Source organism: Echinops telfairi, unplaced genomic scaffold, assembly GCF_000313985.2.
Source record: "Echinops telfairi isolate 266 unplaced genomic scaffold, ASM31398v2 ScPeMD7_2291;HRSCAF=2852, whole genome shotgun sequence".
Lineage (NCBI taxonomy): Eukaryota > Metazoa > Chordata > Mammalia > Afrosoricida > Tenrecidae > Echinops > Echinops telfairi.
Genome location: NW_022106189.1, coordinates 33,770,339 through 33,798,220, shown reverse-complemented (window position 1 = coordinate 33,798,220; position 27,882 = coordinate 33,770,339). Strand labels below are relative to the sequence as shown.

The 27,882-nt window shown below is 43.6% G+C and overlaps 1 long non-coding RNA gene across 1 annotated transcript; it reads left to right on the top strand.

The window, feature by feature from the left end:
* The first annotated feature begins 892 nt into the window (after positions 1–892).
* Positions 893–25,131, top strand: LOC123522089. The gene is made up of 3 exons (XR_006680388.1): positions 893–982; positions 8,341–8,415; positions 24,893–25,131. It is a non-coding gene; the product is annotated as an uncharacterized LOC123522089 (long non-coding RNA).
* The last annotated feature ends 2,751 nt before the right edge of the window (positions 25,132–27,882 follow it).

Genomic DNA, 27,882 nt, shown 5'->3' with positions numbered 1-27,882 from the left:
AAAATCTTAATTTTTTCCATTCTCTTTAGCTATACACTTTGGTGTTTTCCTTCTTTCCTTTTGCTTTCTTTATGGATTATGCTCTTAATGTCATCCCACATCTCGTTTGCTCTTCTGTCATTAGTGTTAAATACAGCAAATCTGTTTTTGAAATCGTGTCTAAATTCACTGAGACAGCTTCAGTTCTGTCACCATGGCCAGATTTTTCAATGATCCTTCCTCTCTGTTTCCAACTTTGACATACCAATCACCAGTGATTATCAACACACGTTGATGTCCTGTTTCATTAATTTCAGACTGAAGAAGTTGGTAGAATTCTTCAATTTCTTCATTGACTTGGTTTGTGCATACATTTAAAGAATAGTTACATTAAATATTATATTGTATATGTATGGGTGTTACCCAGTCAAAGATTGGAGAGTACAAGATAGATCTTGAAATGTTCTTTTTGACAAGGAATCTGGCACCATCCTCCTTCATGTTGTCATTTTGGGCATAATCAACTAAAGATGATCAGACACAAAATGGCCAACACCATTCCATTTCAGTTCACTAATGCTTAGGGCACTGATCTGGATTTATTTCCGTTTTGACAACTTCTAATTTTCTTAGGTTCGTACTTTGTACCTGCCTCATTTTGGTTATTAATAGATGTTTGAAGGTATTTCTTCTCATTTTCAGTCATATTCAATCTGCAAATAAATGCCTCAAAATAGGCAAATAAATGACTAAGGTCGATTCTACTTTGAAGGGGCAGCTCTTCCTCAGTCATATTTTGTCTCTTCTTCTGGGACTATATCAGACAATGATCCATGGCTGTTCATAAGGTTTTCAGTGGCTTATTTTTCACAAGTGATTAATCACCTATTCCTTCTTCCTAGTCTGTCTTACTCTGGAAACTCCACTGAAACTTCCCTCTGCGACATCAGTGACATAGCTCTCAGCATCACAGCACAAGCCACCACAGCGCACCAAGCTGACAGTGAGTCTGCCTATGTCTCTGTAGGCTTGTCTACTTTGGACATTTCATATAAGATTTTGTGCCAGGTTTCTTTCTTCCTATAATGTTTTTGAGGTTCAACCATTTAGAAACATCTAACAGTATTTATTCTTTTAGTGCCAAATAATGTTCCATTGTATTATTCCATTCTTTTAAAAAGCTTCCATTTTGTTCTTTTCTTTCTTTGTGATGCTGATTTCAGTACTTTATAATCTTTCAACAAATTGTTTTATGATTTTAAAGTTTACAATAAAGTTTGCAGAGTTCTCAACAGAACATAAGAAAATATACTACTCAATCATTATTTTGGTAAAAATTTGCACATAAAAATTTAGATTCACATTATATCTCCTTTTTCTATATATGATATAAAGATCATCACTTCAGTTAAGGTATAATTTGCATCAATAAAGTGACAAAATCTACCCTTTCAATCTACCCATATATATGGTTTTACAATTAGTGCCCCCATGCATCCAGCCCAAATAATTACATAAAAAGAACTGAAGCAATAGACTGCAGGATACATAGCCTAATAGAATTGTGATTTCATGTTGATGGAATTAATGTGATTTTTCATGTTGATGGAAGTAATTTTTTTAAGCATTGCAATGTGCTGATGATGTACTAGAGGCACTCACTTGTCTATACCAGGAAATTTGGACGACAGATATTTGACTAACTGGCTGGAAAAGAAACATATTTATACTCATTCTAAAGAAAAGTGATCTAACGGAATGTACAAATTATGTAACAATATCATTGAAATCACACATAAGTAAAATTTTGCTGACGATCATCCAACAACATTGACAAGAGATATCACCGGTGATGTCAGATGGATCTTGGCTGAAAGCAGAGAATACCAGAAAGATGTTTACTTGTGCTTTATAGACTATGCCAAGTCATTTGTCTTTCCAGTATCTGAAGTGGTTTCCAACACCCATAACTATTTAGAACAAGAGTAAGAGGCACCAGCAATGTACAAAATGGGGTGGAAGGGAAAGTTTATATCCAGAAATTCAAGAGATCGGCTAAGAGTTTGTTGAAATGGTGCAGGGCCTAGCAAGAATAGCAAACAATCTTCAACATGTATCCCAAATAGGACCCAGTAGGTGGCTTCTAGGACATTATGTTTAGAAAGATATAGAGGTTTCCTCCAAGCTGAATGAGAAAAAAAAATTTTGTGAATGATTGGTAATGTCTGACATAGGCACAGAAAGAGAAGATGTAAATATGGTATTATGGAGGTACAGTCTGATCTCATCTGACTTTATGGGAAGCTGAAGAGGGGGTGGTCAATATCAACACCAACATTCCAATTCTTATTCCTATGAATCAAAAGTGAAACATACCTCCTCTTTCCAACTTTTGTGCCAATTTGGACACCCCTGCTAGTCCCACAACAGTCTCTACTTCTCTGCTGGGTTTGATAATTTGTTACTATGGCCACACAGAACTCAAGACATTATTACAGGGCTTATTAGGGCGTGTTAGGCTACAATTCAGGGTCAGGCATGCCTCAGGATGTTTTCTGTCAGGGCAGCTACCCACGGCTAGGCTTGGTCCCTTGGTTCCTCAGGCTTCTTGGGCTGGCTGGCCTCTACCCTACTTGAGCAAGTGTTATAATGTGCTAACTCCACTGGTAAGTGCCCAGAGGCACCTAACTCTGCCAGTCAACCTCTTCCCAAATGTTCTCAGCTCTCTAGCTCCACAGGTTGATAGGCCTAGTTCTACCAAGTGTCTCACTCTGTCAGCAAGCCTCCTGTCTGAAGGCATTCCGTTTTCTTACCCTGGGGTCTGGGAACCCACCCAATTTTCTCTTGTCAAGTTTCTAGGTTCTGTAGCCTCTGCTGCTATATCCTGTTGTCTCTGGTATTACAGCACATTCTCTCTCTGTCTCTTGGGTCTAGAAGGTTCTCAATCCAGTGATCCCTGGCCTCAAAGGCACCCTTCACTTCTAGATCTTCTTTCTTTGTAGTAGTGAGGTCCTCCTTTTCATCACTCCACCACTCCAAACCAACCGCCATCGAGTCCATTTTGACTCAAAGTGACCCTTTAGGACAGGGCAGAACTGCCTCTGTGAGTTTCCAAGACTGTAAGTCTTTGCGAGAGCAGAAAGCCTTGTCTTTCTCTTGAGAAGTGGCTGGTTGTTTCACCCTGCTGACCTTGCAGTTAGTAGCCCAATGTGTAACCACTACTCCACCAGGGCTACCCTTTCCATTGCTAGGTGGCTTATCTTTAAGGTGACCAGACGTCCCGCTTTTGGCGAGACAGTCCCGATTTTTAACAATTTTTCCTGTGTCCCAGGGCATTTTTAAAAAGTCCCAATATTGGGAAAGAATGCACGACAAGTCAGGATATATGGTTTTCGGCTGCCATGTGGCTATTTTGCCAGGATATGAGTTTTATCAATGGTGTCCCGCTTTAAAAGATTAAAATCTGGTCACCTTACTTATCTTCCATCTAATGGTGTGGCAAAACTGACCAATGCTCTTAAGTTCCATGTCTCTTGTTCACAGGTTCTCACGCTCACCAAGATTCCAGGTACCTCTAGACTTTAATAGCAAGTTATCCGATCTACTTGGCGGGCCTCAAGCATCTTATTTGCTTAGTCCCACCCAATCATTCGGTGGAAGTTACAAGACTATGGTTAGAAAAACTGTACACACGTGAACCTATGGTGCCTAAGCAGAGTGCATTGGAGGGACGAGTAGAGAAGACCAAAGGCATGACTCTGAGCTGAACAGGTAAAACTGTGTCAGCTGATCCCAGCTCTTAGGCATGTAGGACCTGATCTGGTTTTCAACATTTTCTGTTTTGTCTTGTTTTTATTTGCTCATATTAGGGTCTACCTCAGAACTGTTATGTCATTGGGAGGTCACCCTCATGAAGTTGTGTTCTCTGTTCTTCTGTGTTTTGGTATATGAAACCCAGGATTGATGAATCTATATGGACACCACGTAGAACCAGGGTTTTGGGGGACCGGGAGGGGGTGCTTTACAGTGGTGGAAGTGAGGTAAAAGGAAGACAATGTCAAGGAGTCCAGAAAGAAAAAGAATGCTTAGAAACTGATAGTGGTAGCAATTGTACAATTCTGCTTGATGTGACTGAACTATGGAGTGATATAGGTATTAACTCCCAATTAATGGTAACTTTAAATAAATAAATAAAACAAAAATAGAATGACAGGTTTTAAAAAAAAGTGACCCTAGATGCACAGAAGTGGTGGCACCCATGTCATATACTTTCCACCTCTGGAAGGGCACTTCTTGGATTCAATATAGCTTCATTCCAAAAATTCCATAAGTTGAACCAATTTTAGGTCTGCCTCAAGCGTCGAGTTCTGATGGAAAGCAATCTCACGGATTGGCTCTGTGTTCCAACCTCCATGTGCTCCTTGAACCAAACCCAGGAATCATTCACTTCATTCTCCTGGCCTTGCCTACCAGAAAAAAATGTGAACTTCCTCTTCCAGTGTTGCCAGTCAGAATACTCAAGAATGCCCAAACAGCGAGGGGAGGGCTGAGGAGGTGAGTGAAGGGTGAAGCCTGAAGTCCTCCCAGCTCTGTACTTGATTGAGAAGTTCTGGGGGCCATGCACTCAGGCTCCTACCCCTGAAAGAGAGCTTCCTCCACTCCAACAGAACAGTGTTAGTACATCCTGGTCCCCAGTAATGGCTCACATGTCCTGAGGGATGATGAATTCACTCAAGTCAAGGCCATGAATACTGGTCAACTCCAGTCAGTCATAATAGCTGACAAACAAAAAATATAATTTCTACACCCTGTTATTTGTGCTTTTCTTCAATATGCATAGTCAAGAATTTCACTCCATTCCTATCTGTCAGAGATGGTTGACAGTCATGGGGGGGAGGGGGCCCCCTAGCTTTATCAAGGGAGATTATCTTTTAACTTGAATTATTTTCCATTGTCGATGTTTAAACCCACATTAAGACCAGATTAATGCAGAAAGCAGCTTCAAAGGATATTTACTGGGGGAGAAAAAAATAATCCATGAACTTGGGAAGGATGGGTCCCACTGCAAGGAATATTTTCAGGCTAGAAAAAGCAAGTTGTTTGACTTTACCACATAGCTAAAGAAAATAGGTGTCATAGGGGCTGTTGGCCCTTACAAAAACACCCAAACATTGTTTGAAAACTAGGGCCGGCAGCACTTACTTCTTCCCACATGATTGGAATTAATAATGCAGATAAACTCTAAGTAAGTCAGGATTAGTGTTAACCACATCTTGAGGTTTAGGATACTATAGGAAAATGAAGAGAGAGAGAGAGAGAGAGAGAGAGAGAGAGAGAGAGAGAGAGAAGGAGGGATGAGAAAAGGACTGGAGGAGGGGAGAAGAATATTACAGAGGACCAGCTGAGCAGGGTAATCAAAGCCCTTCTAATCGCTGCAGCTCTGGAGACATGTTCAAAGGCTCTCTGCTGACCACAGGCTGTGCAAGGTCCTAAGTGCAGGAATGGGGGTGGGTATCTGGGAGCTGGGAAGGGGTCAGGGAACGGGGCGGGTGCCTGGGAGCTGGGAAGACTTCTGCTGAGGCTTTATGAGGAGGAGGTCAGCTGGGCTGTCAGATATCTCCTCAGGAAGTGGGTTCCACTTTCTGTTTGCTGGGAGCAATCTCACTCACCCCCATGGCCCTCTTGCCAAACCAGGGAAGGGAAAATTTGAACGTGGATGTTTGTTTGTTCCCCCACTGGAAAGATAGTCGCCAGGATGGCTTCCCCACCCCCACCCCCACCCCCACCCCCGCCCCCAGAGCACTGGACTTGAGCAGAGGGATCACTTTTAGAAAACTGATTGCACCTTGAGCTGAATTTTAATGAAATTATTTAATTCTTTGATGTTTCTACCATTGATGTCATTGACAATGGCCCTGGAACGTCTGTCTGTTCCACATTCTGCTCCCTCCTCTTGAAGGCTGCAGATGAGGAAAAACTGAACCCTTGTCCTCTGGCCACCATTATGCACTTTCAATACCTCCCCAGTTTTTAATGAAGCACAACAGCTCTTAACCTAAGATCCCCGGCCTGCTGACATTGCGGTCATCAACCTGCAGGGAGAGGTGAAGCGCTGGTTGGTAGAATGAATATAGCTTCTAGCTCTCTCTTGGCCTACGTTAACTCAGGCATTGCCTTGCATTCTCACTGCCCTTTGATATTACTGAACTGTCCACTACCTTGCCCCCCGGATTGGTCTCCATGGGACCAGAGCTCTTGCTATGTCCGCTTTGCTGGCTTCTCCTTGGTAAATGCATAGATCTCACTTTTGTCCTAATCTTTAAGCAACCAGGCTGGTCTGAGGTTTCTCAGAAATTTTGGAGTTTTAAGAGATCATATCTCCCATCTGTTTCCTGTTCCGTTTTTCAGTACTTCCGCTTCTTTCCTACACCACCAAATTGGACACACACAAGCTACTGAGCTGTCATTCCCTGTCTGCAAAATAACAAGAAGAGTCTTTCCTGGCAGGTTTACTCTCCTTATAGGTTTACCATTATTTAGACTCCCCAGCAAGCACTATAATGGGATGAAACTGGTGGGTCCTTCCTCAGCCCCCATTGTAATTTGTGGGGGCTCTCTGGGGCCAGCTGTCTGCAGAAAGAGCAGCATACATTTTAGGAACTCTTGATAATTGCCATGGTAATTGGAAACTTTGGTAAAAATAAAGATATGCGGGGAGCGGGAGGGAAAAGGATAAGTCAAGTTGTAAATGCCTAGTCTTCAATAAACCTCATAATACTAAACATGGGAGATGAACGGGGACTGGTATTTAGTGAAATCTACTTTATTACTACTACTACTACTATATGATTGTGGAAACGAAGAAGCATGAATTTGATCCAAGCATAAAAATAAAGTCCCCCCCCCACCACCCACCAACACCCACACAATTGGGAGAATATACCCAAGAACATATAGCCTTCCCTCCACAAAGCCAGAACATCATGCAATGAACAGCAGACAATCCTTAGGCTTTGGTGGTTAGTACAAAGAATGTTATTCCTATACGAGGCTGAGAGCATTTCCCAGACACCAAGTCACTTCTTTTAATCAGGAAGAAGTAGAGAAATAATGCTTCATGATGAGCTCTCAGCCTTCCATAAAAACAGAAGCAGCTACAGTGACAAGAAGCCATACAGTTCAAGTGAATGGGTGTGATGCATTCAGATGACAGTATGTGGGTGCATTTAGATTTCTACAGGTAAGGATTTAGATATGTGCTGCTGCTCTTAGGTGCTGTCAAGTGGGTTCTGACTCATAGTGACCCCAGGTATAACAGAACAAATCACTGCCAGGTCTTTCTCGGTTCTCACAATCTTGTTGTTTGAGCCCACTGTGGCAGCTACTGTGTCAGTTCATCTCACTGGGGCTCCTCCCCCCGACTTTTTTTTTTTGGCTGCCCTTCTTTTACCAAGCATGATGTCCTTTTCCAGGGACTGCTTTCTTTTGATAGCATCCAAAGCATGTGAGATGAAATCTTGCCATCCTTGCTTCTAAGGAGCATTCTGGCTGTGCTTCCAAAAAAGATTTTTGTTCTTTTGATAGTCCATGGTATTTTCAATATTCTCCACCAGCACTGTAATTCAAATGCACGGATTCCTCTTCATTCTTCTTCCTTACTCGATGTCCAACTTCCACATGCATATGAGAGAAATGAAAATGCTCTGGCTTGGGACAGATGCACCCCTTAGCCCTCAGAGTGACGTCCTTGCTCTTCAACACTACACAGCACATGCACATGCATGAATGCCTATGCACTTATTTCTGTTAGCTGCTATCAAGTCAACTCTGGCTCATGGTAACCGTGTATACTACAGAACAAGACATTGTCTGGTCCTTAGTCATGCTCACCAGAGTCAGTATATTCAAGCCCATCAGCGCGGCTATTGTGCCAACCCATAGCTCCGAGGGTCTTCCACACCTTCTTTGACCTTCTATTTCATTAAGCATGGTGTCTTCTCTAGTGATCGATCCCTCCTGATGACATTTTCAAAGCGAGTTGGACAATGTTCTGCTGCCATCCATCAGTTTTCATTGGCTACTATCAGTCGCTTTCCTGATATCATGAAAGTCAGTCTGCCGTGAAAACTGCTGGATAGGTAGATGGGGAGTTCCCACTTACAGAAGTGATTTTAGGTAATACAAGAAAACTGGATTTTGTTTCTAAAGATAATTATGGAAGACAATGAAAGAGATTGCACACGGATAAAAATTTTTAGAGAACTGCTGCTCTGAATTATTATTTCAAGGAGACATCTTCAAAATATGCAGGGATTTCTTGGAATTAAGCCTTTACTTTTGTCTCCCCACTTTGTTTTTCAGCAACCACATTTTGGAAGCACTGTGAATGAGTCCGACTCCAAAGCCTTGCCTTTCAAGGAGGAAGACAACTCATGGGTGAGCATCACTGGGAAGCCCCAACGATGGTGGTCCCTCCAGTTCAGAGTAGCTCCAAGTCTGTTTGGGTCAAGGGTGACAGTTAAGTCCCGGAGCGTCCATGTATGTGACTTCAAATATCCTCAGCCAGTCTCAAAGACTGCTTCAGGCCATCTATCACATACGGATCCTTCCTTCCTTCCTTCCTTCCTTCCTTCCTTCCTTCCTTCCTTCCTTCCTCCCTCTTTCCCTTCCTCCCTCTTTCCCTTCCTCCCTCCCTCCTTCCTTGAAAACATGCTTTCTGAGATTAGATCAAACACCAAGGCTCATCTCAAGTAACCCGCCTTACTGGTTGGAGACAGCTGTAAAGAAACTGAAGGATGTGGGGATGTTTGCTAGAAGAGCGGTGAGCCAACCCTAGACATTTATCCGGAAGAGTTAACAATTATTCCACATTTCTCTTTCTCCTTCAGAAAGGAGTCAATTCACCACATTTTAGCAATAGGGCATTGTTTCTAATGTTACGCCATTGAAAATGAGAAAGTTCTTCAACTTTGAACATGGTAATTAAATCTGAATTGGATGGGATATTTGTAACTTTGAATGCTTGGATTCCGAAAGGAAGGAAAAAACTGTGTAATGTTGTTGGCCAAATGACCCTAGTCATTAAGATTCCTATGGCATTATTTAGTTAGTTGGCTTTTTATAACACCGTGAGGTTTGCTGTCAGCCACAGAGGAAGCCACTGGCTGCAAATGGAGGAGAAGTGTGTTAGAGAAGACGGTCCTTGGAGGAGGGAAGCAGCCCCTTCAATTTCTACTAATAGTTCCCTTCACCAAAGATCAAGGCTGCGGGACTGGTAGGAACTGAGACAAGTTGAGGGAGGGAAATGAACAGAAATAACTGTTTTGAGAGAGGCCAATGGAAACGACGTCCAGATCCAAGAAAAGAAAAATGAGACAGGAAAGGGAGGGTCACATTTTTGAAGGAAATCATGCGGTATTTTGGTAATCCTTTGTTGATGAAAAAAAATTAACAGCACATTAATTATGTCCTAAGAATGGGGCGTTGCTGGGTTGCTGGTTTACATCTTTGGTCTTTCCAAGGCTGGGCCAGCAGCGGAGTGGGTACTGGGGCTTCTGTTCTCTGAAAGGCTCCTGGGTGCACATTGCTGAGCACCTCCGCAGGGCGGAAATCTGATCCGTGCAGGAGATAGGAGGAGATTTTACAAGACAAGTAACAACAAGCCAATAGTTTAGGATCTTTATAAGACTGGTAATGTTCTGCCAAAGCAAAGTGGTGAAATTGGATATGCCAAGCAAGAAATTCTTCCCTCTTCTCCTTTCCTTCCACCCTCCCTCCTTTTCTTCTTCTGTTTGTCCATCCTTCTTCCTTCCCTTCCCGCCTTCCTTCTTTGGGTCAGTCCCCTTTTCTCCTTTTCCAAAACCTTTAAAAATCAATGGCATCTACTTGTGAATTCCTTTGGAAATAGTTCACATTATTCCCATTTAGACATGTATGTTTAAGTCCAATGGGACCTTCTTTATCCTTCCAGACCCATAAGCAAACTTAAGCAGGTAGCTGGCTACTTCCTTTAAGGGTGCCTGACAGATTAGACATACATTGCTGTGGTAGTAAAAAGGTGACAAATGCTTGCCTTCTTTCGAGCCACACTGCTGCTGGTTATTGTCATGTGACTTTCTTTGGCCAATGGAACAAATGTGACATAAGCAGAGACTGAAAAGTGCTGTGATTGTGGCTTCCTCAATTGCTGCTCTTTGGAACTTTGAGACCATAGTGTGAAGAAGCTCAAGTGAGCCTGCTAGCGGGTGGGAGAAGTGCTTCAGTGGGCGCTGAGCCGACAGTAACATTGGGAGGCAAGACTATTCTGGATGAGCTATCCAAGCCAAGCTGACTCAGACAAGAACAATGGTACAGCCTACTCAAAGAATTAAGATAAATTATTTATTGTTTCAAGCAACTAAGTTTCAGAGTGGGTTGTTTTGCAGTAACAACAAACAATTGTGACATTTATTTATTTTCATTTGAGCTCTGTTATTAGGGGCATCTTTCTTTAAATATAAGGTGCTGTTTTGATACTTGCTTATTACATGACAATGCTCCCTTGATGGTTAATTGTTCTCTCTAGCAAGTGTTCCTGAGTAGTCAGGGTGGTCACATGACCACCCTGCAAAAGCTGCTTCCAACAGGTTTGTGGCTGTATTTCCCAGGAAGCAGTGCTTCTCCTTCTAGCCATCCAAGGGCAAGCTTCTAAAGATGAATACGCCAAACAGGTGGCTTGGCAGACACTGTTTCTCAGTTCCTCCGCGTCCCTCCCCCCACCACCACCCCGACAACAGTCACTTTTTTATTGTCTGAGAGCCTGGAGAGACTCTTTATTCTAGCTCCATGCTACTGCTGTTACAATCTTACTCCCAAATTCCTCATTCACATGCACATCTTTTTTTTTTCTTGAGAAGAAAGAAAAGGTATCAGTATTATTGTACCCTTTTAAATAAAACCAGCAATTTTTTGTGGCATACTTATTCTTTTGGGGGGGTTGAGGGGATGGGGGAGGTGTATAAGGTTGTTGTGGGAACAATCCTGGACTTCCAAAGGTTTCCTGCTCCCTGGTCTGCCTTTCTTTCCAGTCCATTATGGAGTCTCCGTTTATCACATTAGTGCTCCATTATTTATATGTCATCTCATTCCAAAAATGGTCACAGTGACTTATTACCAGCTTAATCCTCTGAGCGCACTGACCTCAGCATGCGGAACACTCAGTGGTCCCCCGCACTCTTTGGGTGAAGGCCCAGCTCTGTGGCCAGGCATGTGGGCCTTCTACAATTTGGCCTCCCTCTGTTTTCCTTGCAAGGCCTCCTTTTAGTCCTCTGTAAATATACCATCACTGACAGCACTGAGACGAATCTCCTTCATTGCTCTGTATTCTTGCACTTTCCTCTTAGCGATCACAGTCACCTTTTAAGACTTCCTCCAAGGGCCCCTGCAGAGTCTCCTCCATAGAACCCTCTCCAAGCACCTCAGCTCATGATGGTTTCTTGCTCCTTCAAACTCTTACAGCTCTTTGGGAGTCTGATCATTCATTTGATATTTGTCCCCTACAAATATGGTCGGCTGGCATTTTTTGGTCTTTTAAGCCTTCCAGCTTTGCTTATGTGCTTCCTGGGGGAAAGATGATATGTCTTCGTATTCCCTAACACCAAACAATTTATCTAATCACCAATCTGTTTTAAAAATATTTCCTTAGATAATACATGCGTGTGTGTGTGTGTGTGTGTGTGTGTGTGTGTGTGTGATTTTTAAACTACAGTAAAACCTACAGAAAGCTGTAATCTGTGTAAGGTGGAAACCCATCAGAGAAGGAAAACAAATATTTTCTACTAATAGGAAGCAACAGAGTAAGTGTTACGACAGCATCCTGTCAAAGGAAGAAAACTTTCCAGACACAGAAAAACAAGGCTGTCCCGTCAGGTTTTGGCTCTTACCCATCCAGACGCACTCCAGCTCACAGAGACCCTATAGCACACAGTAGAACTGGCCTTGTGGGCTTCTGAGGCTGTAAATCTTTACAGGAACAGAAATCCCCATTTCCCCCCTGTAGAGCAGCTAGTGAATTTGAACTGATGACCTTGTGATGAGGAGCCCAGTGCATAACCCACTATGCCACCTGAGCTCCTTTCCAGCTCCCGCAGGTTTCAATTTATCATAGGGGTTTCAAATAGTTCATGGGAAATGGAACTAAAAGAGAATGGAATTATTCACAAACTTCTGGCTCATATAAAAAAGAAAAAGGTATATATTACAGATCATCATTGATAGGTATATCTGAATTGTTTATTTTTAAAAGGAAATATTCCCCCCTCACCGGATTATGAAAATGTAATTTACATGGCAAAAATGTCACCCTTTTTACAGCTTACAATTTGGTGGTTTTTCAGAGCTGGATAAACAAAACCGCTATCTATTCCCTGAACATTTTCATCATCCTAGAAAGAACAACCCCCCCCCCCCACCTGCTTAGCAGGTACTCCTCACTCCCTCACCACTGTCCACTGGTAATTACCAGTCGACCCTGTCCCCCATGGGTTTGCCTGTTCTGGACATCTTGTAGACATGCTTCTATACAGTCTGTGCTCCTTAGTGATCGACTTCTTCTGTTAAGCATAATATTTTCAATGTTTAGCCCTGGTTTAGCATTTATCAGTACTCGGATTGTTTTTATGGGTGGATAGTACTCCATTGTATGGATATACCACATTCACCAGTTGATGGACATGTGGATCATTTCCACTTGTTTGATTACCATGAACGATGCTTCTGTGACCATGAGTGCATACATTGCTTTTGTGTTGACAAAGGTTTTCACATTTCTTGGGAGTTTACCTAGGAGTGGACTTGCTGGGTCCTATATTGACTTTGGTTTAATTTGGGAAATGTCTTTTACCTCTGCGACTTTGATGATCAATACTATCACTGCTATTGGATGTTACTATTACTGAGGTCTCCGTCTTGCACCTTAAACTCAAGTCTTCATATGCTTGATCTCATTTAATCCTCACAAAATCCTCGCTTCACAGAAGGGAAGAGTGAGGCTTAGTAAGGGTAAGTGGCTTATCGAAGGCTTACAAATTTTAATGTAGATTTGACTCTAGGCCTTGGTACTCTTTTCAAAAAAATCATTTTATTAGGGGCTCATACACAATCCATACATACATCAATTGTGTAAAGCACATCTGTACATTCATTGCCCTCATCATGCCCCTGGCATCAGCTCTTCCTTTTTCCTCTCCCTTCCCCTCCCTCCTCTCTCATGAACCCTTGAGAATTTATAAATTATTATTTTGTCACATCTTGCCCTGCCCGACGTCTCCCTTCACCCACTTTTCTGTTGTCCATCCCCTAGGGAGGAGGTTATATGTAGATCTTTGTAATCTGTTCCCCCTTTCCAACCCATGCTTCCGGTATCGCCACTCGCACCACTGGTCCTGAAGGGATCATCTGCCCTGGATTCCCCTGTGTTTCCAGTTCCGATCTGTCCCAGTGTACATCCTCTGGTCTGGCCCTGCTACTCTTAACCACTAGTCTACTTGTCCTGGATAATAATTATGATTCTGCAATTCAACAAATAACAAGTTTCCAGAGGTATCTAAAAGGGAAGCAATAGACAAATTCTTCCAAATTCATTGGATCAATGAGTTTCTTCTAAAGAATGGCAGCTGTCTCTGAAGGCAGAGCTACAATGATGTCCTGAGGAGAGAGTCGGGCTTCTCTGTTCCTGGACTTGTGTGGCATTTTTCAGGCACAGAACTCAAGATTCTGGGAACATGTGGTCTTCAGGTGTTTCCCACAACTCTTCCCTCAGGATCTGACCATGATTGGTGGGCAGTGTTTTTCCTGTGCTCCCATCTGTGATGGACAGAATAGCCATGTCTCATTCTGTGGGGACAGCCTATCTCTTTTTCCAGATCAAATTTTCAGGGCTCTCTGCAGGTCCTGGTTGTCTTGGCTCCCTATGGTCTTTGCTTCAAAATAAATACAAAATTTGACCATGATATCTTTTAATCTAACAAACATGTACTAAGCCAGGGGGAAGGAGGATGGGGCATTCTAAGCACCCAGGAACTGCTCTTGTCCTTGAGGTGCTGACAATCCAATGGGATAGATAAAAGCTAAAGAAAAACAAAGAACAAGAAGAAGTAGCAATAAAGAGCACAACAAGGAAATAAGTTTATAGATTAAGCCTTAGCTAAATCTGGCCCTCAGGCCCAATCTAACCCAACACATTTCTTTAAATAAAGTTTTATTGGAACACAGGCTTATCTATTTACTTAATACTGCTCATAAGTGCTTTTGAGCTAGCAAAGTTAAGTCAATGCAACAGAACATATGACTTGCAAAGCCTACAATATTTAATATCTGGATTTTTCCATAATGAATTTGTCAACTCTCAGAATATAAAATAGACAATTAAAGGTCAAAGCAGGGAACAGGACAGTAGTAGTCAGTGTGCTATGTTTAGAAAAGTAAGAGTTTACTACAGTGTTTTTGTTGTTGTTTGTGTGTGTGTGTGTGTGTGTATTTGTGTGCTGGAGAGGCTTTTTAGAGAAAGGAAGGTTTAATCTGGACATGCGGAAAAGGTAGAGCTTTGTCTAAATGAAGGTAGAGCTTGGTCTAAATGAGAGAGATGGAATATATGAGGCATTTAGAAAATTCTGTACAGATGCAAAACTATTAATTTCCAAGTTAGCTTATTCAAAATAAGCTCTTTGTTTATTAATATGAATGCCTAGATTTTCAAATGTTTTTACTCTCTCTCTTGCCTGCAACAGTCCTGAGAGTGAGTATGACAGTTCAGTATTTCAGTTGATAAGGTGAGGTTCCAGGCACTAGGTAACATTTTTGTCTGAGGAGGCAGGGCTGTTATACCCATTCTACACCACTAGCAATGTCCTGGCTTCCATAGTGAGCCCGAGTGAGCATGCTGGAATTTGTATCTATGTGCAGGAGAGAAATAATACAGATTCCCAAACTAAAACATTTTTTTCATTTGTACATTTTCATTTGTACTTAGTTTTCCCATTTCCTCTACTTCCATGTCCTTAAATATTACTAGGCTAAGGAACACTGAGTAAAGAATTGACTGTTGGTTTGGATGTAAGGTGGTGCTTAATTCCTGCCAAATAAAGTGTAATCTGAAGTTTAATCACACACTAATCCCTTTGACGTCAGCTGTATCTTGGCTGAAAGCAGAGAATACCAGGAAGAGGTTTACTTGTGTTTTTAATGACTGCGCAAAGGCATTTGACTGTGTGGATCCCAACAAACTATGGGTAACATGACAAAGAATGGCAATTCCTGAACCCTTAATTATGCCATGAAGAACCTGTACATAGACCAAGCAATCGTTCCTAAAGCAGAACAAGAGGAGATACTGCAGAGTTTAGTCACAGAAGATGACAGTCAGGGCTGTATGCCTTTACCACACTTAACTCCATTGGCATGTCAGCGACTAGTCCGAGGAGCTGAACTATAGAAAAAGAAAGCGACATCAGGATTGGAGAAAGGCTTATTAACAACTTGCGATATGCAGATGATACAATTTGCTTGCTGAAAGTTAAGAGGACTTGAAACATTCAATGATGAAGATTACACATGACAGCCTTCAATATGGATTACAAGCCAATGTAAAGAAAACAAAAATTCCCAAACTGGACCAATATGTAACATTATGATAAATGGAGTTGAGATTGAAGTTGTCAATGATTCCATTTCACTTGGATGTATAACCAGTACTCATGGAAACAGCAGTGAAGAAATGAAAGGATGTACTGCACTGACCAAATCTTCTGCACAAGACCTCTTTAAAGTGTTTAAGAGCAAAGAAGTCTCTCTGAGGACTAAGGAGCACTTGACCCATGCCATGCTATTTTTCAACAAGAGTGTAAAAGTTGGACAATGTGTAAGGATGAGCACAGAATACATTTGAATGCTGATGGCAAAGAATATTGAAATTACCATGGACTGCTAGAAGAACAAACAAATTTGTCTTGGAAGAAAAAGCCAGCAAGCTCCTTAGAAATGAAGATAGTGAGACTTTGCTTCATGGACTTTTGTCATGTTATTAGAAGGAACTACTCCCTGAAGAAAGGCATCATGTTTGCTAAAGTGGCGAGTCAGTAAAAAAGAGAAGAAGTTGTTCAATAGGAAGAACCGACACAGAGTCTGCAACAACAGGCTCAGCGTAACCCAGGATGGCGGAGGGTCAGGAGTGCACAGGCCTGTTGTTCGCAGGGTCACTATGAGTCAGAATTAACCTGATGGCACCCAACAACCATCCTCTTAAGGACATGAGTATCTTCTGAAAGACAGTTCACCTCAAGCCAATAGCAATACAGTGGCTGATATTCTTTAGAAGACAAACCATTTATTTAGCTATTGTTGTCAGTTGCCCCCCCAAAAAAAACATCTGTCTCCAACTCATAGTGACCTCATGCACAAGCAGATGAAACATTGCTTGGTCCTGCTGCATCTCCATGATTGGTTATGGTTTGGATTGTGGTGATCCACAAGGTTTTCATTGGCTGTCTTTCCAAAGAGGTTACCAGGCATTTAATCCTAGTTTGTCTTAGTCTAAGAGTGCTAAGGGAACCTATTAAGCATCATAGAGACAGGCAAGCTCCTGTTGACAGGTAGGTGGCAGCTATATATGAGGTGTGTTGGTTGGTAATGGAACTTCGATGTACTGTCCCACATGGGAGGTGAGAATTCCACCACTGACTCACCAATGCTACAGCCAACACTGTCAGGAGCTAAGCACTCTTACTAATCCTTATGTGTTTAATCCTCACAACAATCCTTTGAGATCAGTATTATTATACTCCTATTATACAGGTGAAACAAATGAGTCAGAGGGTGAAACTAACAAGCTTCAGGCTATGCAGCTACTAAATGTCAGAGTCAAGATTTGAACCCAGGTGGCTGATCTTTAGAGGCTGCATTAGTATTCACTGTACTACTCCATATTGTAACTGATTGACGTGTGTGTGTGTGTGTGTGTGTGTGTGTGTGTAATTCTGAGGCATGCTCAAAACAAGTGGAACCAAAGAATGCTATACAAAACTGCAGGAATAATTGCCATGCTCTCGAATGTGGCTACAGTCAGGTTTAGAACGCTGTGGGCACAGATCTCAACCATTCCTAACAGGTTCTACAGACATCTCAGAGGGGAGAATGGAATTGCAAGAGGAATGCACAGCCCATGCTGAAACCACCCCTGTCTGGCCACCCCTGTCTAGAGGGAAAGTGAGATGGCATCTGAGAAGCAATGGGAATGTAAGTTCTTATTTGAGGCTTCCGGCAAAGATGGTGCCATAGACAGACATGCTACGTATACTACCTTCTTCAACAAAGACATGGGGTGGTGGTGACCTGGGGCCCTGAATCTTTGAGAATTGCTTATCTGAGGACACAGGTGGGGAATACTGAAGTGCAGAGAGGTCCAATCAAGCCCACCTATGCTTAAGTTGTGGCATTGGCAACATGTTTCTCTGCTCAGTCAAAGTCACCTGCATGCAACGCCAGCCACATCCAACCCAGGGCCTAACCAATGGCTTTGCTTTGTTGTTGTTAGGGGTCATCCACCTTGGTAACACCTCATTGCGACCCCGTGTGTAACAGAATGAAACACTCACCACCCCTGCATCATCCTTTAGCTTTTCACTATTTCTGGAGTGTTGTGAAGGGATTGGCCACTGAAAGAATAAAATGGCAGACCTGGGACCATGAGAAATACAACCAGACACAATCACAAAGATTGACTTCTTTTCACTCCATCCTCCATGGCCACCAAATAGGGCAAGAGTCTTCATTTCATTACCCCGCTTGGGCAAGTTTTATGGGCTGGTATTTCTAGAGAAAAAGGCTTGGGAGTAAAATAGAACTGCCTGAAAATATCAGAGAGAAAGAAGTCATTGGTAAGTGAAAGCCATTTAAGGGAAGCAAACAATTCCAAACAATGACATGGATAGTAGAGTCAAAGGTAATTATATTTTGTACCAAATTGGGGGATAATACAGACGAGCCCAGTACAATTCAGAATGCCTGGAAAACATTAAGGCTGTGGGCCAAGTAACAGGCTTATGTAATTTAATGAGCAGAAATATCTGTTATAAAACTAGGAAGATAAACTAAGAAATGAAAATATTCCTGTAGGGCTTGGGATGGGCTTTTGAAAGATATGCCAGATATCCTCTCAAATTATGGGAGGATCCAGAGAGCTGTATTGAACCTAAGTAAATTATTCTCACTCCTGGGAAGCAAGCTTTATCTCGACACCGCTCAGGTCGGGCCACCTATTAGGAAATCTAGATGAGAATGCTAAAATGGTTGGAAGCCCACACCCAAAGTTAGTCTGACAGGCAGATTTACAGGGTTCCCTGAGCCGCTGTTGTGAGCAGTCCACTCTGTGCTCCTTTCCAAAGGAAAACGTTCGGAGTGGAGTTCCATGAACTGGGCACCAATGAGAAGGTAGCTGGGGAGAGATGTAGTCAGATGTGCCAGGATGAGGGCTACGTAGACAGAACTCTGGCAGGGCAGGGCTCCGTCAGGATGTGGGTAAAGGTTCTTGGTGCTTTAAGGAAGTTCTGGCAGCACAAAGCCACCAAGACAACAACACAGGCCAAGGAGAAGAGAAGTGCATGGGTGAGCTGGGATTGGGCAAGAGCCCAGGAGGGCCTCATCGGGAGGGTGGCCTGCTGCTTCATGAACTGCCTTCTAAGGGTTAATTTCCCATGTCCTCCTTCTGATTTGGGGGAAACTCATGGAGGATATTTTCTCTTCCAAACGTTTGAGAAAGTTATTTTCAGCTGTTTTTAGGAAGGAACAAGAGCATTCCTCTCTCAAACCAAAAGAAACCTTCATGAATATGGTCAGGCATTGACAGTCCTTCTGTCATTATGCTGCGTCAGCGATTCGGGTCTTTTCAGAGTCACCTGAGGACCCTTGAGCCAGGGAAAAACTTGATGAGAGCCACAGCAGGATGCAGTGACTGGGGAGGGGCCGACCCTGATGCACTCCATAACACGGCACAGCAACAGCATCCTCATCACAGTCTCACCGCATAAGAGATTTGCTTCACAGATCTGCTCCGAATGACAGCCAGTCACTGACTTGCCCATGGGCAGAGCTTCTACTAGCCCTTCTGTCCTGTGTACTACACTTGATTATGACAGTTCCGGGCGGTGTTCAAGTTTTGTTGTTCTTACTGCTAAACCAGGGGAAAGAAGTGGGGCTTTACATCTATACTGACCTTGAGAGTTACCTGATAAACAACACTGACTAATAAGATAGGAAATTCTCTTCAGTTCTTTTGCACGTGATTGGGTTACAGTGTCCATATGGCAAGAAGGCAAGGGAAAAAGGAAAAAAAAACACCAACCCAAAAACCTCAACGCTTCCATTCCTGTCCCCCTCCCCAACCACATATTTAATCCATGCGCTTATGTCAAACTTAATTACAGGACTTTGGGCATAAAATAACAGTCCGCATCCTCAGAGAGAAGAACTTAAGCAGTTAATATGTGCGATTGAGTGAAATTGCTTTGCCGAATGTTTATGAGTAACCCAAGACCAGTGAAATGTGCTGATATTTTAACCATTTCAGTACTAAATGTGAGCCAAGATGAGGCACAAATGGGGCAGGGGTGATGATAACCTCCCTGATCTGCTATGTATCATATTTTCTGAAAGACCATTTGATGGCACGATCACAAACAGGTTTGTGGAGAACAGTCAGACCGTAACAGGACTTGTCACCATCTCGGAAATGCAAGGGCTCAACCCCAAAGCAATAGCTTTAAACTGAAGCGCTTTCCCCCATCTCCCCTAAAGAAAATTCTTTGAACAACGGGGTTCCCTATGAAGAGAAAGGGTTTCTGCCTGAGGTTTTCTCTAACCTCTGGGAGCCCATCAGACTGCTCCTTTCCTGTCCACCCTTGTTTTCATGGGAAGACTTTTCCCATGAAATTCCAGACATCTCCTTCCCACTACTATCCTGGATGGCATCAACCCTTACCTCTGTTTAAACTTGCTGTTGTATAAATCATTCACAGTAACAAGTGCCTCTTTTTGACTAAGCAACCTCTTACAATCTAAAATCACCTGCTTAGTTTCCTTCCGTATTCAGTGCTCTTTCATAAGCCTAGAGAGTTGGAGCTACTTTTTGTTCACATTTCCTTTCAGTACCTTTGTTTGGGGAAAACTTTCCTGTTATCACAGCTCCATCGACGCCCACCCCATTTGCACATCTCCTTGCTGGAGCACCTCTGTCCTTCAGTGTTTCACGCTCCCTTTTCTCTCCAAACCCCAATGCAACTCCCTCTGAGTCTTGGAGGTCTTCCTAACACATCCTAAGGACAATATAATCTACAGTCACCACCTCCATCTGTCTGTCCATTTCAGGCCCTCAGAGACTGAGGTTTTGCAATGCTACCATCTGCATTGCATCTGCGTCACCTTAGGCCTCCTCCCCCGTTAAGGCTCTTCCTTGTCCTCGTTCTAGGAGTCTTTGGAGCACACAGGGAGCCCTAGAATGCTGATGGAGCAGCACTGGGATGCTAAATGCAAGGCTGGTGGTTCAAATGCACCAGCTGCTCTATAGGAGAGAAATGAGGTTTCCTGCCCCCGTGAAGATTTACAATCTGAGAGACCTAAGAAGAATTCTACTCTGTCCTCTTTGGGGGCCATGCATGAGAAATCCTTCAGTGGAAGTGGGTCTTTTTGGACCATCCCTTTCCCCTTCATGCTCACCTTCCCTTGTTTGTTTTTTTCAAAATGCTCCTAAAAAGGCATTCTTGTTCTTTTCTTCTCCAAACCTCACTAGGGTTATAATTTATCATTGTTTTCAGAGCTGTTATTTAGTCTAGCTATTAGCATACCACCCTTAAGAAAGGTACAGTCACGTAAGGAGGTAATTATATGTCAAAGTACCCAGCACAATCGCTGGTCCGTCAAACACACACTGCTGTCAAGTCCATTCTGATTCCTGGACAGAGTACAACTGCCCCACGGGGCTGCCTAGGCTGTGAATCTCAAGGTAGCAGACAGCCTAATCATTCTCCCTTGGTGGGTTGAAATCACCTACCCAAAGCTTACGCCACTGTGCCACCAGGTTCCTGGCCCATAGAAGGCATGCTGTCAAAGTTGATTTATCAATTAAAGGGTTGCTTCTTTTCTTTATTCAATGTATCTCGAGCACTTACTATCAAAAATGACTGCATGAGATCAACACTTGAAATTGTGCTGGGTGTTGGGGGTTCAGATACGAGAGATCCTGCAGTTTGAACCTACCAGCTGCTTCAAGAAAGAAAGAGGTGGCAGTGTGCTATGGTAAAGATTTACAGCCTTGGAACTCCAAGGGTCCCTGTGACTCATAATCAATGGCGTGAGTTGAGGTGGACATCTGCTAGAATAATCCCAGAGAGGTGAGTCGCGTGCTCTAAGAACTTGCTACAATTCAGACACACTGGGCATTTCACATCCAACTAACAACGTAGGACTAAGGCATAGTCCCCTCTTGTAAGTATAGGTAGTGAGGGTGATAAATGTGCAGATTTTAAAGTCCTATGCCTTAAATTCTTTTGATGTCACAATGAAATACTTTTGTCAAGCATGGAGGTCATGTTCAACACTGCTCATACTCCCTGACTCTTGAGATGAATGGACAATAAAGATTCTTTGCCTCTTATTCATCATTCAGATCCTAGATTAACGTTGCTTATTCTAAGGGGCATTCCCTAGGCTACCCAAATCTAAATAAGGTCCTCAGTTACATACTCTCCCTCTATAATGTACTCTTCCTTTGTAGCCCTCATCACAATGGGCAGTTACATATTGATTATGAGATTCTCTCTTTACTACCTGTCTCCCTCAGGTCCCTTGTTCAACCCTCTATCTCTCACCTCAATGTCTGGCATACAGTAGGGGCCCAAGACCTTGGCTGTATGGTTGTCAGTGTCATCATGCTGATAGTAAAAGTATAGAAACTATAAACCATGTATGTTTTACTATGGAGTCAGCTACATAACATTTTGAAGTGCTTTTTCTTTTTTTTGAAGTGTTTTTACCTCATTGGATACACTCAATATTTTTTACCTCATTAGATATACAGGTTATTATTGAAATATTTTTGGGGTTCTATTGGCTGGCTTGGCAGTTGATAGGAATGGGTGTTTGCTGATAGGAATGGGAAAGAGAAACACCAGCAAATGAGAGGCAAGACTAGGAGGTGGAGAAAGCTGGACATGGGAAGAGGGCGACCTTGTATCTTCCTGTCCTTATTTCCTGTCTCCCCAGGAAGTGTCAGTCAGAGGTCTTCCGGAAAGGGAGTTGCCGCGGTAACCTGGACTGGCTCCTTCCCTCTAGGCTGTGCAGGGGACAAGTGCCCTCCTAAGCCATAGTCGTCTCCAAGCTTAGTGGTGGAGGGCAGGCAGTTTGAAGTTTCAAACTCATCATGGATAATCCAGAGCAGACATTGTCTGTGGCTACAGAGCCAAAAGCCATTCGCTCAGCCTGGCCCAAGGACTCAGACCAGAATGCAGTGCAGCTACTCCCAAACTAATTAAAATTTAATCTGCTAAAACCATTTTCTTGATAGTTTGGGAACCCTCTCAACTTTTTCAAGTTCCAAAGAGCCTCTAAAAGAGGAGGGGATATTTTTGCACTTTTCTCGCAGTGTATTAGATTTCATACCAAGAAAAAAAAAACTTTTAAAAAGGAACTCTAGATAAAATAACCAGATAATTCATCATCCAAACTGGGACACTTTTGAGAGTGAGAAGAAGAGCTATTAATAATTACATGGGCACAGCAGATATAAAGTGGGGCTGTCCTGAGCACACTGGGCAGGAGTCAGGGACAGGTCAGATTTGTCCCCTGGGATAAAAGCCTCAGGGGCATCAGGGCTGTCTCTGCTGTGACCCCTGGGCCTATAGAGTTCCTGGTATATAGTAGGTGCTCAAACTTGCCAACAGAAGGAGTAAATACAAGGTTCTCTGAGGTGTGCTTTCTGAACAGAAGTGGCCATAGAGCTCAATACAACTGGGAGGTTGAGCAAATTGGGCAGCACCTCCCCATTTCCCAGACCCTCCTAAGGCGATGAGTCTGTGTTCATAAAGTACGGGCAGGTGAGCCAGGCCCTCAGTATGTGCATATTCCATGTTGACTCATTGGAAGCTGGTAGCAGTTAATTGCCATCTGCTGACACCCCCCGCCCCCAGGGAAACATTAAGCAGTTCTTGACATTTGCATCATGTGTTCTCTGCCTACAAAGTTTGGTAACTCTTGCTTCCGAGCTCCCCCCTTTCTGAAAACTCAGGATGTTATACCCCTAACTTCACCATTTCTATGGTCTGGGTGCCACACTTTAGGGTCTGACTGGCACACATGGCCTCCTTAAGCATCCTTCTGGGTCATCCAGACCTCCCCACTGCAGCTGGCCTGCCCAGTCCAGGCTGGCTGGTCCATTCTGGTTCCCACCCCTCCTCCACTGGTCTGCCCAGTACTTCAGGAAGAGTGAAATGGTCCCTTGACCCTTGAGGAGCAAAAGGGCATGTTCAGCTTTTTTAGAGGTTAGGGACACTCTGAATGACATCAGAACCTAGCCTCTGACAGCCGGCAGCCCCAGACAGAGAGCAGGGACGAGGCCAGGCTGCGTCTTCCCGGCCAGCTTTAACTTTGCCTTAAAATTGGCCAGACTCAGTGCCCTCCTTCCTCCTGCCCGCTGAGCGCTTCTTCGTCGTCTTCCCATGTCTTGGGAGAAATCTGTCTCTTCTGACAGACTTGAGATTCCAGGCCGAACTTTCCCATGCCACCGTCCCTCGAAATAGCCCGCGCCGAGCTGTATTTATAGCTGTGTGAGACTCTAATGGGCCAATTTGTTTGAATTTCCACTGCTTTTGTGTTGAACTTACCCCTCACCCGTGGGCAGTCTCTTCAGGCCTTTATTGATGGGGTGTGTTCGGGTGGAGGGGACCGTGCTCAAGATGGTAGCTGTATAGAGCGCGGGGGCTGTTTTGCATATTTACTGTTCTTTAAAGCCGGTTTTTGAGAGCGAGAAAGAGACAGAGAAAGAGGTTTCTGTAAGTAGCCGGGACAATGAGAACAAGGCCGGCTGTATGCCAAGCACGGGATCCCGGCCAAAACACATATCATTAGCTTGGACCAGCTATAAGCAAGGAAATGAGAAACATATGTTGGAGAGCAAGGTTAGGAGTGAGGGACTATGGGTCAGTGACAGTCGCCCTAAAACTTTTCCCTTGTTCTTCAGCTGTGGCCTGGTGGTGTCAGATGTCATTTCAACTGCCTTGATTTCTCATGGTGGGGCTGCCTGTGGGGTTTTTTTTCCTTCTCCCCCTGCTGTTTCCTGATGGGAGTTTTTTGGGATAGGAAAAGAGAACAAGCAGGGAAGGGTTTGTGTGACAGCTTTTCTCAGTTCTGGGAAAATAACCTTGTTTCCCGTGATGCTCTCAGCATTCCTCACTTTCCCTGAAATAGCGGCCAGTGTCTCTGGGGTTGGGATTTGGACAGTTTGGGAAGCAAGGGATGGGGACGGCTCTTAGCGCGCATCCTTGTCACTACTACTTTCTTCACCGTGATTTGACACGCCGGCCACCCCACACTGAAGGACTTTTGTACTCTTTGGAGCTGTGTTTCCTGAGGGGGCCGGTGTCCTGCGGCTTGCTGGGTCCACTTGCACTTGATCATATTGGCAGTTATTTTTTCCTTGGCACTTTTATCCTCTGCTCTTGCTCTGCCGAGGTCTAGCTGGAGTTGATTTTGCTAGTGTGAAGGCCACACCCAGGGAGTCAGCTTGGGCCTTGCTCAGAGCGAAGTAGGGCCTGGAATTCCTTTAGCCCTTCCCGTTTCCCTTCATGTTTTCCTGGGACAGTTGCTAACAAGACTCTGCTCTCCCCCACTGCAGGGTCAAGACTCCTGTTCTCTATAAAACCCAGATGAAGAACAGTATCGCATGAAGCTCAGAGCCGCTCCCTGGAGATCATGATGTGGCTACTGTTCTGAAGCCGACCACAGCTCTAGATGGCCGCCAGGAAAACTCATCCGGCTTGGATGCCCGGTTTGGCCAAAATAACAAAATGGCCATGGACCTACCCAGCTGTTTGTGTGAAGAAAATGGAGTGGAAGTGGGAGAGGGAGCCAGGATGTTATGAGCCAAAATGGCAGAGTTGAAGGAAAAGGCATAAATCCTCTCCAACTTTCATTCTTTCATTATTTGAGGAAGAGGGTTCGGGTGGAAACCAGTTAAAAGTAATTAAAACATCGAACCCTATTTCTCTTTTTCTTCCTTCTCTGGGCCTTGTTCTGAAAATAAACTCTGCTCTTCAGTTTCCAGACTCCAAAAATCCTTGCATGTGGGTTTTGTCCTGAAGGTTTGGGCAGAGTTAATGACTGGGTTGAGGTTAGCTAGGCCCGTTTCCTCCCAGGGGAGTCATCTTCACTTTTGATTCTTCATCTCCCTGCCATCCCTCCAACAGCAGTATCTTACTAGCCAGTCTCTCTTCTCTGCCTGGAGACTGCCCTGGTCCTCGGGAGTCGTGGTCCTTGCTCGCCTCTCCAAATTCTGTACTGCTGGTCCCAATGCATTGTAACCCTATGGAACAGAGTTGAACTTCCTCATAGGGCTCCCAAGGCTGAAATCTTGATGGTAGCAGCCCACCACATTGTGTTGCCCTGCAAAACAGCTGGTGAATTTGAACCGGGGACTTCTGGTTTGCTGAAAGCCTAATGGTTATCCACTGCACCACTAGGTCTCCTTGACGTGCCATTTCCTTCTAGGGGTCCCATGGATCAGGAAGGATGTGCATCCACTGAACTAAAAAACATGGAGTGGGGGCTACAAGCAGTCAGACCACAGCATAGGAGGATGGGTGTTTACCGTATATTCATATATAAGCCGAGTTTTTCAGCACATTTTTAATGCAGTTTTTGTGGTAAAGTTAGGTGCCCTGGCTGATATTTGTGTCGGCTTATAATCGAGTATATATGGTAAGTCCTATACCAATGGTGAGGCAGGATCCTGGTCAGATACCTGGAAAACCTCAATTTCTAGGATCCCATTTCCCTTGCCGCTCTTCAATGGCAGAAGCGACTGGTATGAGGTTTGAGTCCATTGAACACATTTTCCTTCTGTGTTCTTGCTGTTTGGCAGCCTCTCAATTCGCAAGCCAGCCCAAACCCACCTCAAATTCTGTTGTTTCTCACCCTTTCTTAGACTGCCTTCCTCGACCAGTCGCATCCACTCTTGCCTGGCACCCATAGAGATGTCTCAATGGACCTTCCACTTGCTCCCCAGCCCTGTTTCAGTCCTGTAAGTAGTCAGCAGGTGCCCTTAACCCCAAGTGAGACTAACGTCATTGCCCCGCTAGACCCTGCTGACTTCTCCAACTTGTGAGCGGTCTTTCCTTTACTCTGAATGTTCCAGCCACATGGCCTCATTTTCCCCACCATTAAAGTGGGCATAATAATAATGCCTGGCTGCTCACCAAAAAGGTTGATGGCTCAAACTCACCAGCCACTCCCTCAGGAGAAAGATAAGGCTGTCTGCTTCCATAGGATTTACAGTCTTGGAAAACCTACACAGGGTTGCATGGGATAGAGCAATGCTAGAGGGTTTGGTTTCTTTCATTTCTTCTTCTTTGGTTATTGGAACCCTATGGCACAGTTCTTCAGTGTTCTGCTAAGGCAGCAGCAGCTCCACATGAAAAAGAGGTGGCAGTTTGCTTCCATACAGAATGATAGCACTACAACAAAGGTAAATACCATTGTATAAACAATCCTGCAATATCAGTCATAAACAATAATATATGAGTGAATACCGAGGCAGACATACAGGCTGAATAGGTAGGGTTAGATGAGTGGGTGTACAACCAGGAGTATATATATGTTTAGCAAAGGATACTTGTACATACATATTTGTATGTATTGTAAAACTATCCATGTCTTGAATAGAACAAATGAGACAAAGTTATAAAAACTTCTTAGCCATAACAAAACACCTGAGGGGAATGATTCACTGGGCTTGGGAGTTAGGACTACAGCTTTGGGAGATAGCTAAATTCATTGGCATAACACAAGCTACAAAGGCAGTTTTCCATCCTACTTTGGTGAGTAGCAACTGGGATCTTCAAAGCTGGTGTGAGCTGCCATCTAAGATGCAACTTTTTTTTTTTTGTCTCTCTCCATCCAGAGGAAAGAAAAGTGAAAAAACAAAAACTCCAGTAAACAATTAGTCCAAAGGACTATTGAACCATATGAACTACAACCTCCACTGCTCGGAGACCAGGAGAACTAGAAGGTGCCCAGCTACTATTAAAGCTGGCTCAGATTGGGATCACACAAAGTCCTGAACAGAATGGGAGAAAAGAGCTAGAACACAAATCAAAAGTCATAAAGAAAAAGAAAAAAGTCACACTTACTCTCCTGACAGAGACTGATGGAACCGCTAAGATTCAGGTCCCTAGACACTTTTCAAACCTGGAACTGAACTCACCCCTGGAGATCACCTTTCAGCCAAACAATAGACAGATCCAGAAAGTGAACAATAACACCAGGGAGGAAGGTGTTCCTCTGAAGAATCAAACATAGGAGACCAAAAGGACTGCATTTGACCAGAAAGAGAGCTAAGAAGGCAGACAGGGCAGAAAAGGACAAGTGGAAACAGGCAAGAAGTGGAAGGAGGCTGCTACATGGAGGGAATTACAATTAATGTGATAAAGCAAAGTGCACATCCATTGTTGAACGGAAAACAAATTTGCTCTGTAAACTTTTACCCAAACCACAATTAAAAACACAACCAAGCAAAACCCCACCAAAAAACAAGGGAAAGAAAGGTTTACATCCTTGGAAATCCTGTGGGGCAGATAGGTCTTCTCTGTCCAAGAGGGTCACAGTGAG